Source organism: Psammomys obesus, unplaced genomic scaffold (genome assembly GCF_907164565.1).
Source record: "Psammomys obesus unplaced genomic scaffold, mPsaObe1.curated_primary_1811, whole genome shotgun sequence".
Taxonomy (NCBI): Eukaryota; Metazoa; Chordata; class Mammalia; order Rodentia; family Muridae; genus Psammomys; species Psammomys obesus.
This window is the reverse complement of record NW_026596051.1, coordinates 14,025,529-14,048,579: the sequence shown is the minus strand read 5'-3', so window position 1 is coordinate 14,048,579 and position 23,051 is coordinate 14,025,529. Positions and strand designations below refer to the sequence as shown.

The 23,051-nt window shown below is 45.2% G+C and overlaps 1 pseudogene; it reads left to right on the top strand.

Moving 5' to 3' along the window:
* Positions 1 to 695, top strand: part of LOC129688970 (60S ribosomal protein L15-like) — a 5,465-nt pseudogene extending 4,770 nt beyond the window's left edge.
* Positions 696 to 23,051: the final 22,356 nt, after the last annotated feature.

Here is a 23,051-nt window from a genome sequence, read left to right as displayed (position 1 = left end):
CACACACACACACACACACACACACACACACACACACACACACACACTCTTCAATTTTAAGAAAACTCAGGAGCATCAGCTGAGCCAGGATGGGTGGGTAAAACCCATCCAGGAGCTGTTGAGGAGGAAGCAGTCTGACGTGATGCTCTTCTTCCTGCGGGTCCGCAGCAGGACCTCCAGCTGTCCACGCTGCACAGAGCTCCCCGCCCCGCTCAGCCTGATGAGGGCGAAGCTCCAAGGCCAAGCAAGGTTGTGCCATTTACAGGATTCGTGTCCGCCGTGGTGGCCACAGAGGCCCGATTCCTAAGGGCACAGCTTACGGCGAGCCTGTCCGCCGTGGTGTTAACCAGCGAAAATCTGTGCCCCCGCAGCCTTCAGTCTGCTGCTGAGGAGAGCGCTGGACGCCGTTGCGGGGCTTCGAGAGTCCTGAGTTCTTACTGGCTTGGTGAAGATGCCACATAGAATGTTTTTTTGAAGTTATCCTCATTGATCCATTCCAGAAAGCTATCAGAAGCAATCCTGACACCCAGCGGATCACCAAACCAGTCCACAACACAGAGAGCTGCGTGGGCTGACATCTGTGGCCGGAATAGCCGTGGCCTCGGAAGGGCCGAAACTTCCACCACACTCTTGGTGGCTCTGGCCGTGCAGCCCGGAGAAGGCGCAACACTGCCCAGCTCCACCGTTACCGCTAACACACGTAATGTTTGCCAAATCCATACCCATTCACCAATTTAGGACAGTCAAAATTTAAAAAAAAAAAAAAAAAGGAAAGAAAACTCAGGGGCAGTCAGTGGTGGTGCAGAGGCAGGAGGATGGATCTATTAATTTGAGGTGACCAGCCTCATCTACAAAGTGAGTACCAGGACAGAGAAACCCTGCCTCGAAAACAAACAAAACCAGAACAAAACAAAAAGCAAAAACAAACAAAAAAAATTAAGTGCCTATATTTGAAAAAACAAAAACTACTTCAAGGGAACTTGTGTGTGTGTGTGTGGGGGGGGTTGAGCATGTACCTGTATGTATGTGCATGCAGGGACCAGGGGACACCTCGGCTGTCACTCCTCAGCCACAGTTACCTTGCTCCTGGGCTAGGTCCTCACATCCCCCTGGGGCTTGTCAAATAGACTAGCCTGGATGGCCAGTGAGCCCCAAGGGTCCTCCTGTCTCTGCCTACCCAGTGCTGACATCACAAGGGGGACATCATGCCCAGCTCTTTGACGTGGCATCTGAGGGATCAACCTCAAGCCCTCCAGCTCCCAAGGCCAGCCCTTTACTACGGAGCTGCCACGCCAGTTCCCTACGGAGTTCTTCAGGAAGTCACACCTTGAGAGAGACACGAACTCAATGCAAAGCCTTTTGTTAAGGGGACGGAGAGATGGCTCAGTGGCTGAGAGCACTTGTTATTCTTGCAAAGGACCTTCGTCAGATGGTTCACAGCCGTCTGACTCCAGAGTTAGGGGTCTAACCTCTAACACCTGTACTTATACACCTGCACATAACTTAAAAAATAAGAAAATCAATCTTTAAAATCTTTTGTTAGACAAACGATATCGTTAAAAATGGAAAATTACCAGTCACAGATGAGAAGTTTTTTTGTTTTTTTGTTTTTTTTCTTTCGGCAACATGAAATCAGTGAAAGTTTGGGAAGCCATCAATCAGCCATAGATAAACATGGGTCGCCCCAATAGGAGAGCGGGCAGTGGAATGAACAGTAGGCAAGCCCACAGACTGGAAAACCGACAGGCAACAAATGTGTAAAGAAACTCACACACAAACATTAAGGAGCAAATTAAAACACCCCTAGGAACACAGAGTGAAATAGCCAATAAGACCAGCAAGAATCAAGAATTCTGAAGCTGGATGGTGGTGGCCCATGCCTTTAATCTCAGCACTCAGGAGGAAGAGGCAGATGGATCTCTGAGTTCGAGGCCAGCCCGGCCTACAGAGCAAGTTTCAGGATAGCTCTGTCTCCAAATATAAAAAAGTAAATAGGATAAAATAAAGCCTGGAAAGTGCTGATGATGAGGCGGAGCCTCCGTGGACAGGTCGGCAACTGGGAGTTGGAGAGAAATTTCATAGTAGAGGTTGGACCACATGAGGTGCTCCAAAATCAAGTTTTAATTGATGCCACAGGCAGAAAAGTCCGTACTTGGCCTCATTTGACAGGCTGTAGTCAAACACATATTGTACAGAATTACCTCCAGGTTGTGTAATTAAGCTATAAGCATGCACATTTGTAATATTCATATCATGAGTGAACTTTTATGTTTAAAATTGAGTCTTATCCTCAAGGTCTCTCTCCTCTTTCTCTGGTGCCTGTGGTGTGTGTGTGTGTGTGTGTGTGTGTGTGTGTGTGTGTGTGTGTGTATACCCATGTAGGTTGAGGCCAGCCTGGTCTACAAAGTGAGTCCAGCCAAGGCTACACAGAGAAACCCTGTCTCAAAAAAACAAAACAAAACAATTGAAAGTCAATGTTTGAAAGCCCATAAATCATCCACAAATAAACATAAGTAGCCCAGTGGGAAAAGCAGCCGAATGGAGCAGTGAGCAAGCCACAGATCACACACACACAGGCACCTGGGTACAATGTGCCTGGTGCCCAGAAAGGCAAGCAGAGGGCAATGGATTCCCTGGAACTGTCAGAGAGAGTTGTTCTGGGGCCAAACCCGGGGCTTCTGGTAGAGCCGTACATGCTCTTGAGCACCTCTCCAGCACCTTTTTTTTTTTTTTTAAAGATTTATTATTTTTTATACAGTATTCTGTCTGCACGTGCCCATGCATGCCAGAAGAGGGCGCCAAATCTCAGTATAGATGGTTGTGAGCCACCATGTGGTTGCTGGGAATTGAACTCAGGACCCCAGGAAGAGCAGCCAGTGCTCTTAACCTCTGAGCCATCTCTCCAGCCCCTTCATCTTCTCTTTAAAGACAGGAATTCCTTTCAAACTGGGACTTCGTTTAGACCTGCCTGTCTCTGTCCCCCAGCACTGGGGTTACATGTATGCGCCATCATGTATGGCTTTTAAACATTTACTTTTTTTTCTTTGTTCGGGTGTTTTGCTTGCATGTGTGTCTCCATCATGTGTGCACAGTGCACCTGGAGGCCAGAAGAAGTTGTCACATCCCCTAGAATGGAAGTTACGGACAGCTGTGAGCTGCCATGTCGGTGCTGGGAACTGAACCCGGGTCCTCTGAAAGAGCAGCCAGTGCTCTTAACCACTGACTCTCTCTCCAGCCCTGTCCACGCCTGGCTTTTCTGCCGGCTCTGTGATCTTAACTCAAGCCCTCATATTTGCACAGCAAGGACTTTATCAACAGAGCCATCTCAAAGCTCAGTGCCTTTCTGTTTGTCTTGTTTTTTTTTTTTTTTTGGACATGGCTTCATATATTTCAAACTAGCCTTGAACTTGCTTTGTAACCAAATATGACCTTGAACTTTGACTCTTTCTGCTCCTACCTCTTTCATGCTGGGATTACAGGTGTATGCAGCCACACATGGAGCATTCGATGGGGGCGATCCGTTCAGAGTCTTACTCAACTGTCACCCCAGCCTGCAGTAAAAGGTGGGCAAACCCCACACAGGAAAGCCCTGCCTCGGAAAACAAAACCAACGGAAAGCACCCACGATCCTAAGCATTTCCCAGAAGGGATGTCCGAGCTGCACCGCTACCCCAGCAATGATGCAGAGCCCCAACAGCTCTCAGCTGCATTCCTTCCAGCGTGTGCGGGGTCTCCTCACGCACCCGTGGAGACAGGTGGGCAGTGTCGAGAGGAACCCTGGGGTGAATGAGCATGGACAGGGGAGTGGCTGGCTAGGGCACAGTCGTGAGAGGGCAAAGAGCCAGGGAGGTGAAGGCGCTGCAGCTGCAGGCAGCAACTTAGTTGATTCAAAAACGCAACGTGAAAAGCCTAGAGCGCATCATGTCTCATTTGAGTGAGCTGCGCAAACACGCAAACAGTACCGCTCCCTGTTAGGATGTGCACACGGACGTCATGAAGTTATAAAGTCCCTGTTATGGGGTGGTGGGGGTGTTATGGGGGAATCTTTCCTCCCCTGAGAAACCTCCTGACCTCCCTCTCAGGCCCCATTTATTTATGTTTATTTATGTTTGCTGTTTTCGAGACAAGGTCTTGCCATATAGCCTTGGCTGGCCTCAAAATCACAGAGACCGTGTCTGCTTCCCAAGTGCTGGATTTAAAGGCATGCACAGTGTGTGTGTGTGTTTGTGTGTGTGTTTCATCATGTAATTGTTTTGCATTTTAAAATATTTTACTTAGCCAGGCGGTGGTTGTTGGGATTTAGACGACGGAGCTGAACGATGTAATCCAAGAAGTCACACCACGAAGCAGGCCTCACCTGAGAGCTTTATTAGCGAAGGGAGCTCAAGAGCAGATTCTGGAATTAAGCGGCGGGAGAGCAAAGCGGTCTTTTAGAAGGTGACTCTGCGCATGTCCAGGAGGTAGATGTGTGCTTTGCGGCTGTCGTAAAGCTGTCGCAGCTCAGCACGTGTTTGGGCACCAGCACATGGTTCCTGGCGGCTGGAGGTGTTGCTATTGCCAGGTTCCCGGCGGCTGATGGCGGAGCTGCCTGATTACTGATAGTGGTGATGCAAACCTTTAATCCCAGCACTCAGGAGGCAGAGGCAGGTGGATCTCGTGAGTTGGAGGCCAGCCTGGTCTACAGAGAAAGTTCCAGGACAGCCAGGACTACACAGAGAAACCCTGTCTTGAAAAACAAAACGAAACAGAATTATCGATTGGTTGATTTGTGTATCTGTGTGGGTTGTGCTTATGTGCGCAATACCTAAGTAAGCCAGAAGAGGGCACTGGACCCTCCGGAGCTGGAGTTACAGACCCTTGGGAGCCACTTGCGTCTGGTATCCTCTGTAAGAGCAGTCCCTGTGCTTAACTTCAGGACCCCCCCCCCCATTTTGAGCCTGCATTTTTAATTTAACATTGTAGTTATGAGATTCACCCTGTTGTAGCATTTCATTTGAATTATCTAATTCTCACTGCTAGATAGAGCCCCACAGTATCCACACTCCAGCTTATTATCCGTTATACCGCTGATAAGTCTTGAAGCAATTTTCAGGGTTAATTTTGGAAATGACTGGGTCTTGTTATACAATCCACGCTGGTCTCGAACACAAGATCCTTCAGCCTCAGCCTCCCAAGCACCTGGCATTACAGGCGCATGCCACCACCTATGGCTACTCTTTAGCAGAAGAGGCAAAGCATGGGGTTCTTAAGTTTAAGACTAGCCTGGGCTACATAGGAGGTTCCAGGCTAGCCTAAGATGTATAGTGAGACCATATCTGGGAAAAACAAAAAAAATACTGATCTCTAGATCAAGGGTCCTCAACCTTCCGTGACCCTTTAACTCAGTTCCTCGTGTTGTGGTGATCCCCAACCATAAAATTGTCTTGTTGCTACTTCATCACTGTAATTTTGCTCCGCTATGAATCCTAATATAAACATCTGATATGCCTTTCCCAAGGGAGTTGCCCCCCCCCCTTTGAAGGGTTGAGAACCCTGCCCTAGCACATCTCCTTTGGTGAGTATGTACGCACAGATCGGCTGTGTTCCCCCGGGCACCTGGGAGTAGAACTCTTGGCTTACATGTATTTACTGTCAGCTTTCATAACTGCTGTCCTTCCAATACCCGGGAGACTGAGTAGAGCGAGACTCGGATCGACCGAGGGCTCAGGGTGTGGCCCAGTTGGGCCTAGCATCAAAGAAGTCTGATGGGTAAAACATGAAAGCTAAATAAATAAATGCTGACCGGTCTCCAGAGTGGCTGTACTCATCATTAGTCCCGGAACTCTGGGGCACGGATAGAGCGCCGTGACAGAGGGCTTGCTTGGCACAGACAAGGTCCTGCGTTTGATTCTCAATAGCACAGAAAAAGGAAGAAAAGGGGGGCTGGGGAGATGTCACAGTGGGCACAGCTCTTGCGGTATAAGCTTGGGACATCAATTCTTTTGACTGCTCAGAGGCCATGTGATAACCAGGTGTGGTGGAATGCATCTGAAATCGCAGCACTCCTAGACATCGGAGGCGGAAAAGCCCCAGGAGCCCCCAGGCCAGCCCCCAGCCTGGCCCATGGCCCTCACACACACACACACACACACACACACACACACACACACACACACACATACGATTAATAAAACAAAGAAGAAGGGAAGCTGGCTGCAGCGGCACACATCTGATCCCAGCATCTGGGAGGCAGAGGCAGGTAGATCTTCGTGAGTGCGAGGCCAGCCTGGTCTACAGAGTGAATCCAGGACAGCCAAGGCTACCTTGTCTGAAAAGACAAAAAACAAAACAAAAACAAAAATCCAGGTACAGTGACACATAGCTGCAATTCCAACTACTAGGAAGAGGGAGGCAGGAAGCGCATACATTCAGGCCAGTGTAAATAAAGCCGTAAGACCCTGTCTCAGAACAAACAAGCACACACACTAATTTGGCCCAATCTGCCTTTCTCACGCTTACTGCTGGGTGCTGGTATGCATGACACCTACAGGTGTTTTTGTTTTTCTGTTTTTTGTTTCCTGAGACAAAGCCTCACCATATAGCCTTTAGCTGATCTATAACTCACTCTGTAGACCAGGCTGGCCTCAAACTCAGAGATCTGCCTGCCTCTGCCTCCTGAGTGCTGGGATTAAAGCCATACCCCGGCCACCACCTGCACCTGATAGCTACATTGTTAAGGCTTTTGGTGTATATGTCCAATAGACCCCAGAGAGTTGTCCTGGTACTTCGGTTTACCTTTCTGACAATAAGGCAGATCAGGAATCTTTAGCTCTGGATAATAAATTTGTCCCCAGCAGTCCCCTATACAGCGAACTATCTGCTGCAATGGGCTTTCGGGCCCTTCCGACCACCTGCTGAGTTCAGTGGGCCATTTCAGCAGCACTGTCTCCGAGAAAAGTCTGTCTCCTCCCCGGTTTTCCTCACCTTGGGTACACATTTATCACTAGCAGACACTTTACCAACTGTGTGTCACCTCTCCAGCCATATTTATGACCCATGTCATTCAAAAGCAACGATCCAAGACCAGCACTGTACTCTCTGATGGGACTTTGTGTCTCTACCCTGGTGGGAAGCCTGAATTTACGAGCCGAAGTCTCAGAAGAAGCTAGGGAATTCGAAGAGTTGCATTCTTTGTGTGTCAATCCCTCCAGCACGAAGCAGGAACCAGGTTAAACCCAACGTTGGTTATACTGCCCCCTGGTGTTAGAATCAAGAACAGCATGCAATACCATTCTCCAGCGGCAAACTGGCTGCTGAGCCACCGGCTGTGTGCGTCCACAGGGAGACAGGAGCCACCAGGGGACAGGCAATTTAGTAGCAAGTCCAAGATGCTTTAAGTCAGTTTTAACTGATACATGAAACATCTGAACTGTGCATGTTTGTGTGAGCTGTGTGAGCTCTGGCTACAATGTGAATACACTGTATAGTGTTCTGTTCCTTGTTGTTTCCTTCTTTGTACTCAGGGTGGAAGCCAGTGCCCGGAGCAAGGCGAGGCAAGCCCCAGAGCTCGCCCCCAGCAACTGTGGAACGCTGAAATCAGGCCAAAGATACCTCGCCTGTACCCTCGAACATCTGTCTTTTCTTTTAACACTTTTAAGCTTTTCTTTTCTTATTTATTATCAGTGTGCCTGTGCTATGTGTGGAAGAGTGTGGACATTCCTGTGCCACCAGATGTGTGAGGGGTCAGAAGACAACCTGTGGGAGTTGGTTCTCTCCTTCTACCACGTGAGCCTCAGGGATCAAACTCAGGCCGTTGGGCTTGGCAGCACAGGCCTATGCACTGAGCCACCTGGTGAGCCCACATTCTCATTTCCTTACGGTGGAAGACATTCAGAATCTCTTCCAGCTGTATCATGGGCACTTTCTATCACCTAACGTCTGTGTCTTTAAACGCATTCGACATAAGAACAGAACTGGGGCTTGGGGATTTGATGGTTTGGTGTCCATTACGAATCATAATGTAGATATCTGTGTTTTCTGGTGGTGTTAGGTGACTGCTATGAATGGGTCATTTGAATCTCAAAGGGTCCAGGACTCACAGGTTGAGAGCCGCTGATTCAGAGTGATAAGCCCCCTGCCACCCCTGCCGCCCAGCAGCTACCTAGGAGAATGAACATTATCCTGACTTTCATCAGCATGACCTAATCTAGGCGGTTTCTGGACTTTATCATGACAACCTTGTAGCCTGTTGATGGGCAGTTGGGTCCAGTTGGAGGCTATTCTACTCTACATAATGTCGGAAAGAATTTTTTTTTTCTTTTCTTTTTGGAGGGGTGAGTGGGTGGGTCTCACTGTGTAGGCATGCTGGGCCTAGAACTTATTTGGATCAGGCTAGCTTCCGACTCAGAGATCTGGCCTACTTTTCCCACCTCTGCTGTATTGAAGATAAATGCCAGCAAGTGCGGCTCAGACGGTTCTTGAACATGGCTGTGGTCTGTGCTGAGGAATGGGCTTTCAGGGCACAGAGTTTGCTCGTGTTTAAGTCTAAGGCCTTCTGCTGCCTTTCACCGTCCCAAGGCAGGACGCTCTATAAGGAAAACGGGCCGTGACTAGGCATGGGGAAGCTGAGTGTAACTGCATGCCTGTGGTCCCAGCCTGGAGGAGGCCGAAGCATGCGGATCTTGAATCTGAAGCCAGCCTGGGCCGCAAACCAAAACCTGTGTGGAAAAAAAAGGGAGCGTAAAACTGGCAGATGTGCCAGAATTGATTGTGTCTAAAGAGTCGCTGACAGGATGGAGGGACCCAATTTGTTTTGTTTTGAGACAGCCTCACTGCGGTTGGATTACAAGGGTATGCCAGTAGGCAACCTTGAATTGGTGTGTGTGTGTGTGTGTGTGTGTGTGTGTGTGCGCGCGCGCGCGCGCACACACACACACACACACACACACACACACACACACACACGTGCTTGGTTGCTAGACACTGCACCCACAGCCTTATACATGGGAAGGATGCAGTCTCTCAACACTAACCCTCCAGCGCTGTTTGGACTGTATGTGCTAACACACGCCTGTAATCCCAGCAGCATAGGCAGGGCCTGGAAGCTCGGTCCCTGCATAGTGAACTCGAAGCTGGCGAGTGCTAATAAGAGGTTTTTTTTTTTTTAAAGTGTTTTTAATGAATACTATAGGATGTGGGGAGAAAGCCAGAAGGATTTTCCTTTAAAAAGACTCATTTACAGCAACCTCTGCCCAAAGCCCGCGGCCCGCATCCCCGAAGGCCCCGCCAGCTTTCTGTGATCAGGCCTGGTGCGGATTGGCCTGTCTTTCCCGTCTTTCCTGGCCCCGGAGCCACATGTGGTACCCCAGCTTAAAATACCTCTCTTGCTCAGGCTTTCTACCAGTTATGGATTGGTCTGGCTCCGTACTGAAAACCCAGCCAAATAATGGCCTGGCTCTTCCCATCCAATAAAAACCCAGACCCGGGCGTTCCGGGGCTCGGGCTATGGCTGTGAGCTGCCGGCAGGATCCGGCTCTGCGCTTGTCCTTCCTCAGCTGCCTGCTGGGACGCTGGACACACCCCTCGTGGTCACGAGATGACCACTCTACCGCTCTGCGAGCTAGTCTGCATTCCAGGCTTGGGGCACGCTAAAGGCCAAATGATTTGCTAGGGTAGATGGAGTAAAGATGATGGCTCCGAAGTCTGATGTGCCGAGGCTGGTCCCTGGGACCCACCAGCTTCTACAAGCTGTCTTCTGACCTACACACGCACGCACAGAAGCATGCACGCACACTCAGAATAAATGTAAAACTAGTTTAGATTAGGAAAACTATTTAAAGCAACACCTGTCAGAGTGATTTTAGAAAATAAAGAAAAAAGTTCCCTAAGGCAAGCTCCCATGATTATCTTAAGAAGATTTACCAGTAAGAAAATTCATCCCAAAGTCCTTTTTTTTAAAGGCCTGGAGAGGAGGCTTGACAGGTAAAGGCATTCCACGCCAAGCCTAAGGGCCCGCGTTCACTCTCCCGGACCCATAAGTTGCCCTCTGACCTCTACACATATTCTGTTGCACAAAATAAATAAATAAATAATAGAAACGAAACTTAAAAAGTCCCTTTTAATTCATGCACACTGTGTGTGTGTGTGTTTCAGAGATGCCCACACGCACAGGTGTAAACACATACGGAAACCAGAGAACGCCCTGGGGTGTTGTTCCTGAGGGGCCATCCCCCTTTGAGACAGGGTCTCTCACTGGCTTGGAGCGCCTCACTTCAGCTTGATTGGCAGGCTAGTGAGCCCCAAGAATCCTCCCGTCTCTGCCTCCCCTGTGCTGGGTTAGAAGGAGGGACACTGAAGCCCCTGTTCTGTGGGTCTCCCAGGGGAGTCCAGCCAAACAGTTTCTGGAACCAAGATGGTACAGCCCAGGCAGATCTGAGCTTGGAGCACACTACTGAGCCGTTCAGGGCACCTGCGCATGTGCACTGCGCCCACGCAAACTGCGGCGCTCCTCCCTTTCACTTCACCCTTCCAGGCAGGCACCCCACCCCCACACACTCCTGCACTTGCGCACTTGGGCCCATGACCTTCCTCCCTTAACTGTACCTGAACACCAACATCCACTCTCAAGGCGGTGAACCTCTCTCATCTTCTTGAAGAACACTCCAGACTCCAGAGTTAGAGGGACCCAGTCTGCAGTACAGGCTCCAGGAACAAACAGTGAAGACTACTGACCAAGAGATGGCTAGAGGCAGGCGTAGGAACACATCCAACAAAAATCAGGACATCATGGCTTCACCAGCAACCCCCAAAATCAACGGATATTTTAATTCATCAGGAAAATGATTTTAAAGGTATGCTTATTGAGTTATTAGAAGCACATAAAGAGGAAGCAAAGAAATACAGGCAAATATAGCCACACAAATGGAGGCACATAAAGAGGAAATGAATAAAAAATAGAGGCCATCATGGAAAGACAGGAATCCACATTCAAACAGATGAAGGAAATGGTGCAAGACATGAAAACAGAATTGGAATCAGTAAAAAAAAAAACAGAGAAAGCCCTGGAGCTGGAGAACTTAGAGAAAAGATCAGGAACCACAAAGGTAAACATCATCAACAGAATATAAGAGATGGAAGAGAGAATCTCAGGTGCTGAAGGTATAATCGCAGAAATTGATAGATCTCTCAAAGAAAAAATAAAATCAGAAAAGTCCCAAACACAAAACATCCAAGAAATCAAGGACACCATGAAAAGACGAAATCTAAGAGTAATAGGAATAGATGAAAAGAAGATTCCAGGCTCCAAGGTCCAGAAAATATTTTCAAGAAAATCATAGAAGAAAATTTTCCCAACTTAAAGAAAGAGATGTCCATAAACATACAAGAGGTCTACAGAACAAATAGACTAGACCAGAAAAGAAACTCCTCATGTCACATAATAGTCAAAATACTAAATCTACAGAACAAAGAAAAAATATTAATTTTTTTTTAATATTTTAAAAAAGGCCAAGTAACATACAAAGGTAGACCTATCAGAATCACACCAGACTTCTTAACAGAAACCATGAAAGCCAGAAGGGCCTGGACAGATGTCATGCAGATGCTAAAAGAACACAGATATTAACCCAGACTACCATACCCAGCAAAACTTTCAATCAACATAGATGGAGAAAACAAAATATTCCGTGACAAAACTAAATTTAAACAATATCTACACAGCAACCCAGCTCTATAAAAGATACTAGAAGGAAAACTCCAATCTAACGAAATCAACTACAGCCAAGAAAACACAGAACATAGATAACCTCACAACAAAAAATCAAAAGAAGCGCACAAACACACTATCATCACCAATTCCACAATGAAAGGAACTAACATTCATTGGTCACTATTATCTATCAACATCAATGGACTCAACTCTCCAATAAAAAGGCAAAGACTAACAGAATGGTTGTGGAAACAGGATCTAACATTCTGCTGTATCCAAGAAACTCACCTTTGCAACAATGACAGACACTACCTCAGAGTAAAGGACTGGAAAAAGGTTTTTCAAGCAAACAGAAAACAAGCTGGAGTAGCTATTCTAATATCTAATAAAATAGACATTCAACCAAACTTAATCAAAAAAGATGAGGAGGGACACTTCATCCTCATCAAAGGAAAAATCCACCAGGAGGACATCACAATCCTGAACATATATGCTCCAAATATAAGAGCACTTGCATTCATAAATGAAACATTATTAAAGCTCAAATCACATATCAATCTCAACACCTTAATAGTGGGAGACTTCAACACACCACTCTCACCAAGGGACCGATCATTTAGATAGATGCTAAATAGGGAAATAATGACACTTACAGAGGTCCTAAATCAAATGGACCTAATAGATGTCTACCGAACCTTTCACCCAAACTCAAAAGAGTATACCTTTTTCTCAGAACCCCACGGAACCTTCTCCAAAATTGACCATATAGTCAGACAGAAAGCAAGCCTCAACAGATACAAGAAGATTGAAATAATCCCTTGTACCTTATCAGACCACCATGGCCTAAAACTAGACCTCAACAACAACAGAAATAACAAAAAGCCTACATACGCATGGAAACTAAACAACTCTCTACTCATTGACAGCTGGGTCATGGAAGAAATGAAAAAAGAGATTAGAGACTTTCTAAAATTCAATGAAAAAAAAGGCACAACTTACCCAAACCTATGGGATACAATGAAAGCAGTGCTAAGAGGAAAGTTCATGGCACTAAGTGCCTTTAGAAAGAAGTTTGAGACATTTCATACAACTAATGGCAAACCTGAAAGCCCTAGAAAAAAAGAAGCAGACACACCCAAGAGGAGTAGATGGTTGGAAATAATCAAATTCAGGGCTGAAATCAATAAATTAGAAACAATTAAAACAATTCAAAGAATCAATGAAACCAAGAGCTGGTTCTTTGAGAAAATCAACAAGAGAGACAAACCCTTAGCCAAACTAGCTAAAAGGTAGAGAGAAACTATCCAAATCAGCAAAATCAGAATAGAAAAGGAGGACATAAGGACAGACACTGAGAAAATCCAAAGAATCATTAGGTCTTACTTAAAAGCCTATAAGCCACAACATTTGAAAATCTAAATGATATGGACAATTTTCCTGATAGAGTCCATTTACCAAAATTAAATCAAGATCATATAAATAGATTAAACAGTCCTATATCCCCCAAGGAAATAGAAGCAGTCATCTAAACTCTCCCTTCCAAAAAAAAGCCCAGAGCCAGATGGTTTCAGCTCAAATTTCTACCAGACCTACAAAGAAGAGTTGATGCCAATACTCTTTAAACTATTCCACAAAATTGAAACAGAAGGAATATCATCAAACTCATTCTATGAAGCCACAGTCACCTTAATACCTAAACCTCACAAAGACCCAACAAAAAAGAAGAATTTCAGACCTATCTCTTTTACGAACATAGCGGCAAAAATACTCAATAAAATACTCACAAAACAAATCCAAGAACACATAAAAGATGTCATCCATCATACCAAGCAGGCTTCATCCCAGGCATGCAAGGGTGGTTCAATATATGGAAATCTGTCAATGTAACCCACCACATAAAAAAAACAGAAGGGAGAAAAAAAACAAACACATGATCATCTCCTGATGCTGAAAAAACATTTGACAAAATCCAACACCCATTCATGTTTAAAGTTTTGGAGAATTCAGGGATACAGGCACATACCTAAATAGAGTAAAGGCAAACATCAAACTAAACAGAGAGAAACTTAAATCAGTCCACTGAAATCAGGGACAAGGCAAGGCTGCCCACTCTCTGTATCTCTTCAACATAGTACTTGAAGTCCTTGCTAGAGCAATAAGATAACTAAAGGAGATCAGGGGATACAAATCGGAAAGGAAGAAGGCAAAGCATCACATTTTGCAGATGATATGATAGTATGCATGAGTGACCCCCAAAATTCCACCAGAGAATTCCTTCAGATGATAAACACCTTCAGCAAAGTGTCTGGATACAAAATAATAATAATAAAAAAAAAAATCAGTAGCCCTCCTGTATATACAAGACAAAAGGGCTGAGAAAGAAATTAGAGAAACAACAGCCTTTACAAAAGCCACAAATAACATAAAGTACCTTGGTGGCTCTAACCAAGCATGTGAAAGACCTCTATAAAAAAAAAAAAAAATTTCAAGTCTCTGAAGAAAGAAATTGAAGAAGATATCAGAAGATGGAAAGATCTCCCATGCTCATGGATCAGTAGGATTAACATAGTGAAAATGGTCATCTTACCAAAAGCAATCTACAGATTTAATGCAATTCCCATCAAAATACCAACACAATTCTTTACAGAACTTGAAAGAACAATTCTCAATTTCATATGGAAAAACAAAAAACCCAGAATTGCTAAAACAATCATGTACAATAACAAATTTTCTGGAGGTATCTCTATCCCTGATCTCAAGCTGTACTATAGAACAACAGTAGTAAAAACTGCATGATACTGGCATAGAAACAGAATGGTGGATCAATGGAATCAAATAGAAGACCCAGAAATAAACCCACATACCTACAGATACTTGATTTTTTACAAAGAAGCCAAAACCATACAATGAAAAAAAGATAGCATCTTCAACAAATGGTGCTGGTCTAACTGGATGTCTGCATGTAGAAAATGCAAATAGAGCCAAATTTATCACCCTGCACAAAACTGAAGTCCAAGTGAATCAAAGACCTCAACATAAAACCAGACACACTAAACTTGTTAGAAGAAAAAGTGGGAAAGAGCCTTGAACTCATTGGCACAGGAGACAACTTTCTGAACAGAACACCAACAGCACAGGCTCTAAGAGCAACAATCAATCAATGGGACCTCATGAAACTGAAAACCTGTAAAGTAAAGGACACTGACATTAGAACAAAATGACAGCCTACAGATTGGGAAAGGATCTTCACCAACCCTGTATCTGACAGGAGGCTAATATCTAGAATATATAAAGAACTTAAAAGTTAAACACCAACAAAGTTAAAGAAGTTAAACACCAACAAACCAAGTAATCCAATTTAAAAACAGGGTACAGAGCTAAACAGAGAATTCTTAATAGAGGAACATGAAATGGTAGAGAGACACTTAAAGAAATGCTCAGCGTCATCAGGGAAATGCAAATGCAAATCAAAACGACCCTGAGATTTCACCTTACACCCATCAGAATGGCTAAGATCAAAAACTCAAGTGACAACACATGCTGGGGAGGATATGGAGAAAGGGGAACCCTCCTCCACTGCTGGTGGGAATGTAAACTTGTACAACCACTTTGGAAATCAATCTGGTGCTTTCTCAGACAATTAGGAATAGTGCTACCTCAAGATCTAGCTATACCACTCCTAGGCATATATCCAGAAGATGCTCAAGCATACAATAAGGACATTTGCTCAACCATGTTCATAGCAGCTCTATTCATAATAGCCTGAAGCTGGAACCAACCTAGATGTCCCTCAGTTGAGGAATGGATACAGAAATGTGGTACATCTACACAATGGAATACTACTCAGCTATTAAAAACAAGGAAATCATGAAATTTGCAGGCAAATGGTGGGAATTGGAAAAGATCATCTTGAGTGAAGTATCCCAGAAGCAGAAAGACACACATGGTATATACTCACTCATAAGTGGATATTAGCCATATAATATAGGATAAACTTACTAAAATCTATAGTTTTAAAGAAGCTCAACAACAAGGAAGACCCTAGGGAAGATGCTCAATCCTCATTCAGAAGGACAAACACGATAGACATTGGAAGCAGAAGACAGGGAACAGGACAGGAGCATACCACAGAGGGCCTCTGAAAGACTCTGTTGATCAAGGTATCGAAGCACAGGCTGAGACTCATAACCATATTTTGGGCAGAGTGGAGGGAATCTTATGAAAGAAGGGAGAGATTGAAAGACTTGGAGGGGACAAGAGCTCCAAAAGGCAACCAGCAGAGCAAAACAAAACAAAACAAAACAAAACAAAACAAAAAACAAAAAACACACACACCTAAAAAAAAAAAAAACAAAAACAAAAAAACAAAACAAAAATCCCTGAGCCCTGGGGGCCTGAAGAGAATGATACCCCAACCAAGGACAATGCATGGAGAGGACCTAAAACCCAGGCTTGGATGTAGCCCATAGACTCAGTCTCCAAGTGGAGTCCCTAGTAATGGGAACAGGGACTGTCTCTGGCATGAACTCAGCGGCAGGCTCTCTGATCACCTCCCCCTGCGGGGTACAGCCTTACCAGGCCCAGGGGAAGGTGATGCAGAAGTCCTGATGAAACCTGATGTGCTAGGGTCAAATAGAAGGACCCCCCCTATCAGTGGACTAAGGGAGGGACACAGGGAGAGAAGAGGGAGGCAGAGTGGGATTGGGAGGAGCAGAGGGAGGAGCCACAGCTGGGGGCTACAGACTGAATAAATTGTAATAAATGATAGTAAAAAGAGGGTGCTGAAGAGGCAGCTCAGCTCAGTGGTTAGAGCACCAGCTGCTTTTCCAGAAGACCTGGGTTCAATTCCCAGCATTCACACGGTGGCTGACAACCGTCTGTAAGTCCAGTTCCAGGGTTTCTGATGCCTTTACACAGACACGCATGCAGGCGAAATGGCAGTGTCCATAAAATAAAAATAAATTTTTTAAACAACAACAACAACAACAAAAAGAAGTAGGGACAACCAGGCCCAGCAATTTTATGTAGGTTCTGGGGATTGAATTTAGGTTATAATTGAACAACTGAGCTCTCTCTCTCTGTGTTTTATTTATGATAGTGTCTCCCAGAACCCAGTTTGGACTTGGACTCACTAGCTGAGGATTGCCTTGAACTCCTGATCTTTTAGTCCTCTCCTCCCAGGTATTAGGATCAAAGCATGCTACACTACAGCCAGCTCCAAGAGCCCTTGCTGGCCCTATTTTATTTGTGTTCTAATACAAGGTCTATCCTATTAATTGGTGAATTGGCAACTTGGGACTCTTCACAAAACAAAAGAAGCCCTTCAACATTTGGCTTCTACTGCAAACACTTTCCGTATATGGAGAACAGATATTCTCTCTTTGAGAAGCAAATCTGCACATACTACGAGGTATGGAGAACCTTATACTCAGTCATTGACAGCCACCCTCTGGTCATAAGGGCACCTCTTACAGTGATGAATTGGATCCATTCGAAGGCAGAGTCCTTTGCAGGCTTCGCCACGGAAGGAAAGCTATTCCGGTAGAACTGATACCTATCCAAGTTCCTCTGTGACCAGGATGTGCTAGCAAAAGGGTCTGTGCCTTTCCACACAGAGGAAACAGCCTGTCATCCCCGTCCCTAAACTGCTCACCCCTGCCCCTCAAGGAAGGAATTACAAAATCAGCACAGCGCTATTGGCTATAAGACAAATGACCAGGAAAGCAAAAGGAAAATCTCTATAAGACATCAAATTTTATGTAGTTAATATAGACAAGACAGACAAAATAAAATAATAAAATAGTGAACAAATTGGTATCATGTTTAATTAAGACTAGAATATTAAAATTTGCCAGGCAATAAATTCAGAAAAAAATCAGCAAGAATGATAGATTACACGTTTGAAAGACTTAAGAGTTTACCCCTAAAAAATAAGATGAAATGGGGAACCAGATTAAACTTGGATAGCCCTATGAGAATAACTATTATAAGGAATCCATAGCCAGTCACACCTTTAACTCATTCGGGAGGCACACACCTTTAAACCCATTTGCAAAAAGCAGACTGAAATTCAAAGGGAATGTTCTTTGTGGTCTAAAAAGAAATACTCTTAAACCTTGAGTTTATGTATAAAGAGAAAGGGGAATATAGGCATATTTATCTACATATACTAAGGAATGTTTGGTTTCAAATTTTCAAAAAAAAAATTTTAAATTTCAGTTGAAAGATAATACTTTTTCTGTTGCTAAAATAATTTGCTCCTTAAAAAAAGGGGTGTGTGTGTGTGTGGGGGGGTTGTGCTGGAGAGATAGCTCAGCGGTTAAGGGCACTGACTGCTGTGCAGAGGTCCTGAATTCAATTCCAGGCAACTACATGGTGGCTCACAACCATCTATAATGTGATCTGATGCCCTCTTCTGGCATGTAGGTGTATATGCAAATAGAACACTCATACATAAAATAAATAAATCTTTTTAAAAAATATTGTGGGGGGCTGGAGAAATGGCTCAGCGCTTAAAAGCACTGTCTGCTCTTCCAGAGGTTAGGGTTGGGACAGGGCTTTTAATTTTTCCAGGAGAATAAAAGCATTCAACTAAGGTATCCAAGACCACTGGACAAGTGAAACATCTGAAGAAAAGGAATGGACCATCAAGAGAGATATGTCCCAAGAAAGAGTAAATTGGCCAAGGGTATCACCTACCTCCAGCTGATCGGCTTTAAAACTCCAAAACAGCTCTGGCACCCTTGCCACTATCTTGTCTGGGGGGGGCGCCCCTTCCCAAGCAACATCCCCCTGATTCGGGCAGGAAGTGGGGGTGAGGGGGTGTTTCTGTCTTTCTTCCCGCCATGAGGCTGGTCCACCCATGGTTTAACAGAGATAAACACCCAGTTGTTTATCTCTGCTGCCCTCTACAGGCAAATGGCCTTTATGTGGTTGCCAGTTCAATTAAAAATTAAAGCTGGCTTTGGAGCATGGCCTTCCAAACTCATGCACGCTTGTTAAATGAAAATCCAAAATCCAAAATCCAAAATCCAAAATCTCTGTCTCATATCTGAAGAGCCGCCTGTTATGGTACAGAGGGAAAAAAAAGGGACTATTCTATTGTCACTAAGCTCATAATCTTTTGGTTTTCATTTGACTCTTTAGAACTTTTCTTAAGGTGTAAATACTACCTCAAGGTCTATAAGATTATTTTGTGCATACAAACTCTCTGTTCTGATACTAATAGTCATAGAGAGTACTAACTAATTCTAGAAATAAACTTCACCTGTCTTCAGGTTGGCAGGCCAGCAGGAACAAAGTTTGTGAATACCTCAGATGAACTTACTAGATTGTAGTCCTCAAACCTTTCCTAGATCTGCTGAATATAACATGTAAAATGCTTATGTTTTCTACAGTAAACCATGACCATTCTTAACAATAACCTTTGAGGTCTCCGAGATGATGGGGCCCTGCAGTGACAAATCCACCTGGATTGTGGTAACACTAACCACGGGACAAAACTGCCCCATGCCTCTTCTGCCACCAGATTCTGCACCAGGACTCATACTAAGATGACAAACATCATCCAAAGATCATCTTCAAACTCCTCAGGGCATTCAAACTGCTGAGTTCATACGAGACTGACAAATATTTCACAGAACTTTGAACTAAAAAATACTGCCAAATACTAAGACTGTCAAATACAACCAAGTTGGGCATTGTAGAAAGCTTGGCAGAAATAGCTTCATTATTGTGAATAGTTTTACTGCGTTAGAGTTGAAATCTTTTTTTTTTTTTTTTTTTTACTTAGACAAAAAGGGGAAATGTTTCGGGATATTTGATCACACTGTGAACCCCCAAGATTGTATACTGGAAAAACCTGTTTCTAGTTGTGGTATGGCTTAGCCCTACCACACACCTTTAATCCAAGAGCTTTCTATAAACAGGATTAAATAAAGTCAACCATAGTTCAAGAGGTGGAGCAAGCAACCAGTTGACAGGGAAGGAACACAGGAAAAAAACTGCAGAGGAAAAGGAAGAGATGTACAGGAAGTAGAAGGGAGGGGCATTCAGTTTGAGCTGGTCTGGGAGAGGGGCAGGCCTTTTTGGGAGCTTCAGCTGAGGAGGAAGGTCAGCCGGGTGCTTTCTCTGCCTCTCTGAGCTAGCAGGCTTTCACCCCAGCATCTGGCTCCAGAGTCTTTATTGGTAAAATTGAACGATTGTGATTTTTTTAAAAAACAAAAATATTGGTGAGATCTCAGCCATATGGTCAGGCATTGCTGGAAAAAAATGTCTTGGAAGTATAATTTTTCTTGCTGGGCATGTGGCTGTCATGGACTAAATTGAAAGTGTATCGTTTTAGTTAAGTAAGAAGGAAAAAAAAACAGATATTATGAGAAAGTAGATATTGGGAGATCTCTCGCCAGGAACCCTGGTCCAGGCCTGCCTTTGTTAGTGGTGCTGGAGGGTTTTGTTTCTTTTTTGTTTGATACAGGCTCTCATGTATCCCAGGCTGACGTTGAACTCACTTGGTAGCTGAGGGTGATCTTGAACTCTTGCTCCCCAGGGATGAGATTACAGACATGCCACCATGCCTGATTTATGTGGTACTGGGAATTGTAGCTTTTTTTTTTTTTTTTTTTTAATCGAGACAGGGTTTCTCTGTGTAGCCCTGGCTGTCCTAGACTCGATTTATAGACCAGGTTGGCCTCGAACTCACGAAGATCCACCTGCCTCTGCCTCCCTGATTGCTGGGATCACAGGTGTGCCCACTGTGCCTGGTTTGAAGCCAATTCTCCTGCATGCCCGACAAGCACTCTACTGAGCTACGTCCCAGTCCCTAAATAATCTTTTTTTTCTTTTCTTTCTTTCTTGCTTTTTATGTATTTTCTTTCCCCCATTCTGAGGATCAAGCCCAGGCCTTTGAGCATCCACAGAACTACATTTTCAGCCCTTTGGGAGGACATTTAATGTCCAAGCCAGAACCTGCTTCACAAAGGCTTCCTTGGCCCTGTGTTTCGTCTATCATGGGCCTGGCTGGGCTTCTTGAGGGTGAGGTCTGTGTATAGCATCTTCCTTCTCTTCCTATGCGCCTGTCAGGTGTGGGATGGATTCCAGCAGGTATTTGGGTCAAACATAAAGTGTTTGTGCGTGTGTCCACACGCGCACGCACTTGCGCTCTGGAATGTGGGTGTGCGCCTGCCACAGTGCGGAGGTGGCAATCCTTGCTGACATGCATTCTTCCGCCGATGGAAGGAGCCAGTGCTAGTTAAATTAGAGTTTATAAATGCAGGTTTATTGGGGGCAGCTCCTGGTGAGTTCGCCACTCCCAAGAAACGGGGTCAGGGAAGTGGCCATGCAGGGGAGAGAAAAACAAACAAACAAACAAACAAACAAACAAGGGTAAGAGAGAGAAGAGAGGAAAATGCAGAAAGAGAGGGGGGAGAGAGGGAAGAGAGAGAAGAGATGCAGGAAAAAAAGGAGCGGATCCCAACTGTCTGGATTATACAGGGAAGATCCTCTAGGTGAGGGGAGGGCCAGCCCATAGGCTGAAAACTTCAGGGTAGAGGGCGGGGTATGCCGGCCACGCCCTGTAACAGGTAGGGACTGAGGGATGCCGGGAGAACCTGGAGGCCAGGCCTTTTGTTCCGTGTCTGCAGCCCAGCGCTCACCTTCCACCTAGTTGGAGGGCCTTCTTATCTGCTGTGTACCACAGCTCGCAGGCCTGGGAGCTTCAGGGCATTCTCCTGCCTTCATTCTCCATCTCTCCACAGACACACGGGGATCACAGACACTCTTGTTACTGGTCTGGCCTTTACGTGGTTTTGGGGATTTGAACTCTGTTCCTCATGTTTGCACAGCAAGAGCTTTGGCCCACTGAGCCATTTTCCCAGTCCACAAATAAAATATTAATTTTTCTCTCGATGGTAGAAATATTAGTGGTTTTGGTTATTAATTTTCCAACAAACATGCTATTTTAATAAGCAGAGTAAGAGTAATAAAAATGATACATAAATCTAATATTTAAAGGCAATGGCACACTTAAAGTCGTACTTTTTTGTTTTGTTTTGTTTTTTGAAACAGGGTTTCTTTGCATAGTCTTGGCTGTCCTGGAACTCACTCTGTAGAACAGGCTGGCCTCAGACTCACAGAGATCTGCCTGCCTCTGCCTCCAGGGTGCTGGGATCGAAGGCGTGGGCCATGCTGCCCGGCTAAAGGTGTACCTTTACAGTGATGCATTCATTGCTTAATGGTGCCTGTTATGTTGTTGTGCAGGCAATCCAACTGGCCTGCCCCCAGGGGCCTTGAGGGTCCTGACAATGTCCTATGGCGCCACCTGCCACGGTTTCTCTCCCCTTCCTTTCTCTCTCTCTGATTTTTCTCTCGGGGTGCCCCACCCATCCCTCTTTCTCTTCTATGCTCTCCCACAGTCTCTGTCTATCTCTGTCTCTTTCTCTCTCTACCCTCGTGGCCCGCTCAGGCCCTAAGTCCTCTCCCTTTCCCTTCCCCCAAATAAATCTCTTCATATCAGATTCTGTTGAGTGTGTCATTTTAAAAACATATCCTAACAACACCTGCAGTAAACATTTATACCAAATATTGTACTGGGTGGGGAGGCTGTTGCGGTAATTAAGGTAAACATGGTCCTTGCTTTACAGAACTGTTTTCTGACATCATTATGACAGATAAATAGTTTCCAAACCGAATGTGAATCACCTGAAGTTTCTTAGGTTGACTGGAAACACTCAGTAAAGGATTTGTCTTATTTTTAAATTACTGTTGAGAAAGAGTGTTGGAAAACTTAGCAGAATCTCTTTATCCTGGTGATCTATGCCGAAACTATAATAAAACGAAAACGAACAGGTGGGCACGGCGGTGCACAGCTGTGACCCCAGCCCTGGGGACGGCCTTGACTGTGAGGCCAGCCTAGGAATGGGTCACAACACGGAAGGGCTCCGGAGCTCATGCTGAGCGTGTGCGAAGCCCTGGGTTCCAGCTCAGCACCAAAACCAGGAGCCCAGCCGGAGAGACGGCTGGGTGGGCAAGACCTCTGCCGCCCTTGCAGAGGGCCTGTCTGTCCCTCCAGTTCCGCGGTGTCTCGATGCCTTTCCGGTCTCCACGAACACGCGCGCATGCAGACGGACACTCACAAGATAAAAACGACAAAAACCTTTCCCAAACTCTGTGAGGTTTGTGACTTAAGAATCGGAGAAAGCATAAGCCTTTGATCCTAGCGCTCGGGAGGCAGAGGCAGGTGGATCCCTGTGAGTTCGAGAACAAGTCCGGGGACAACCAGGGCTGGTTTTGGTATCAGTCGAGGAAGCAGAAACAAGAGGATAAATAAACAACAGCGACAAGCTGGAAGGCCGAGAGAAGAGGTGAG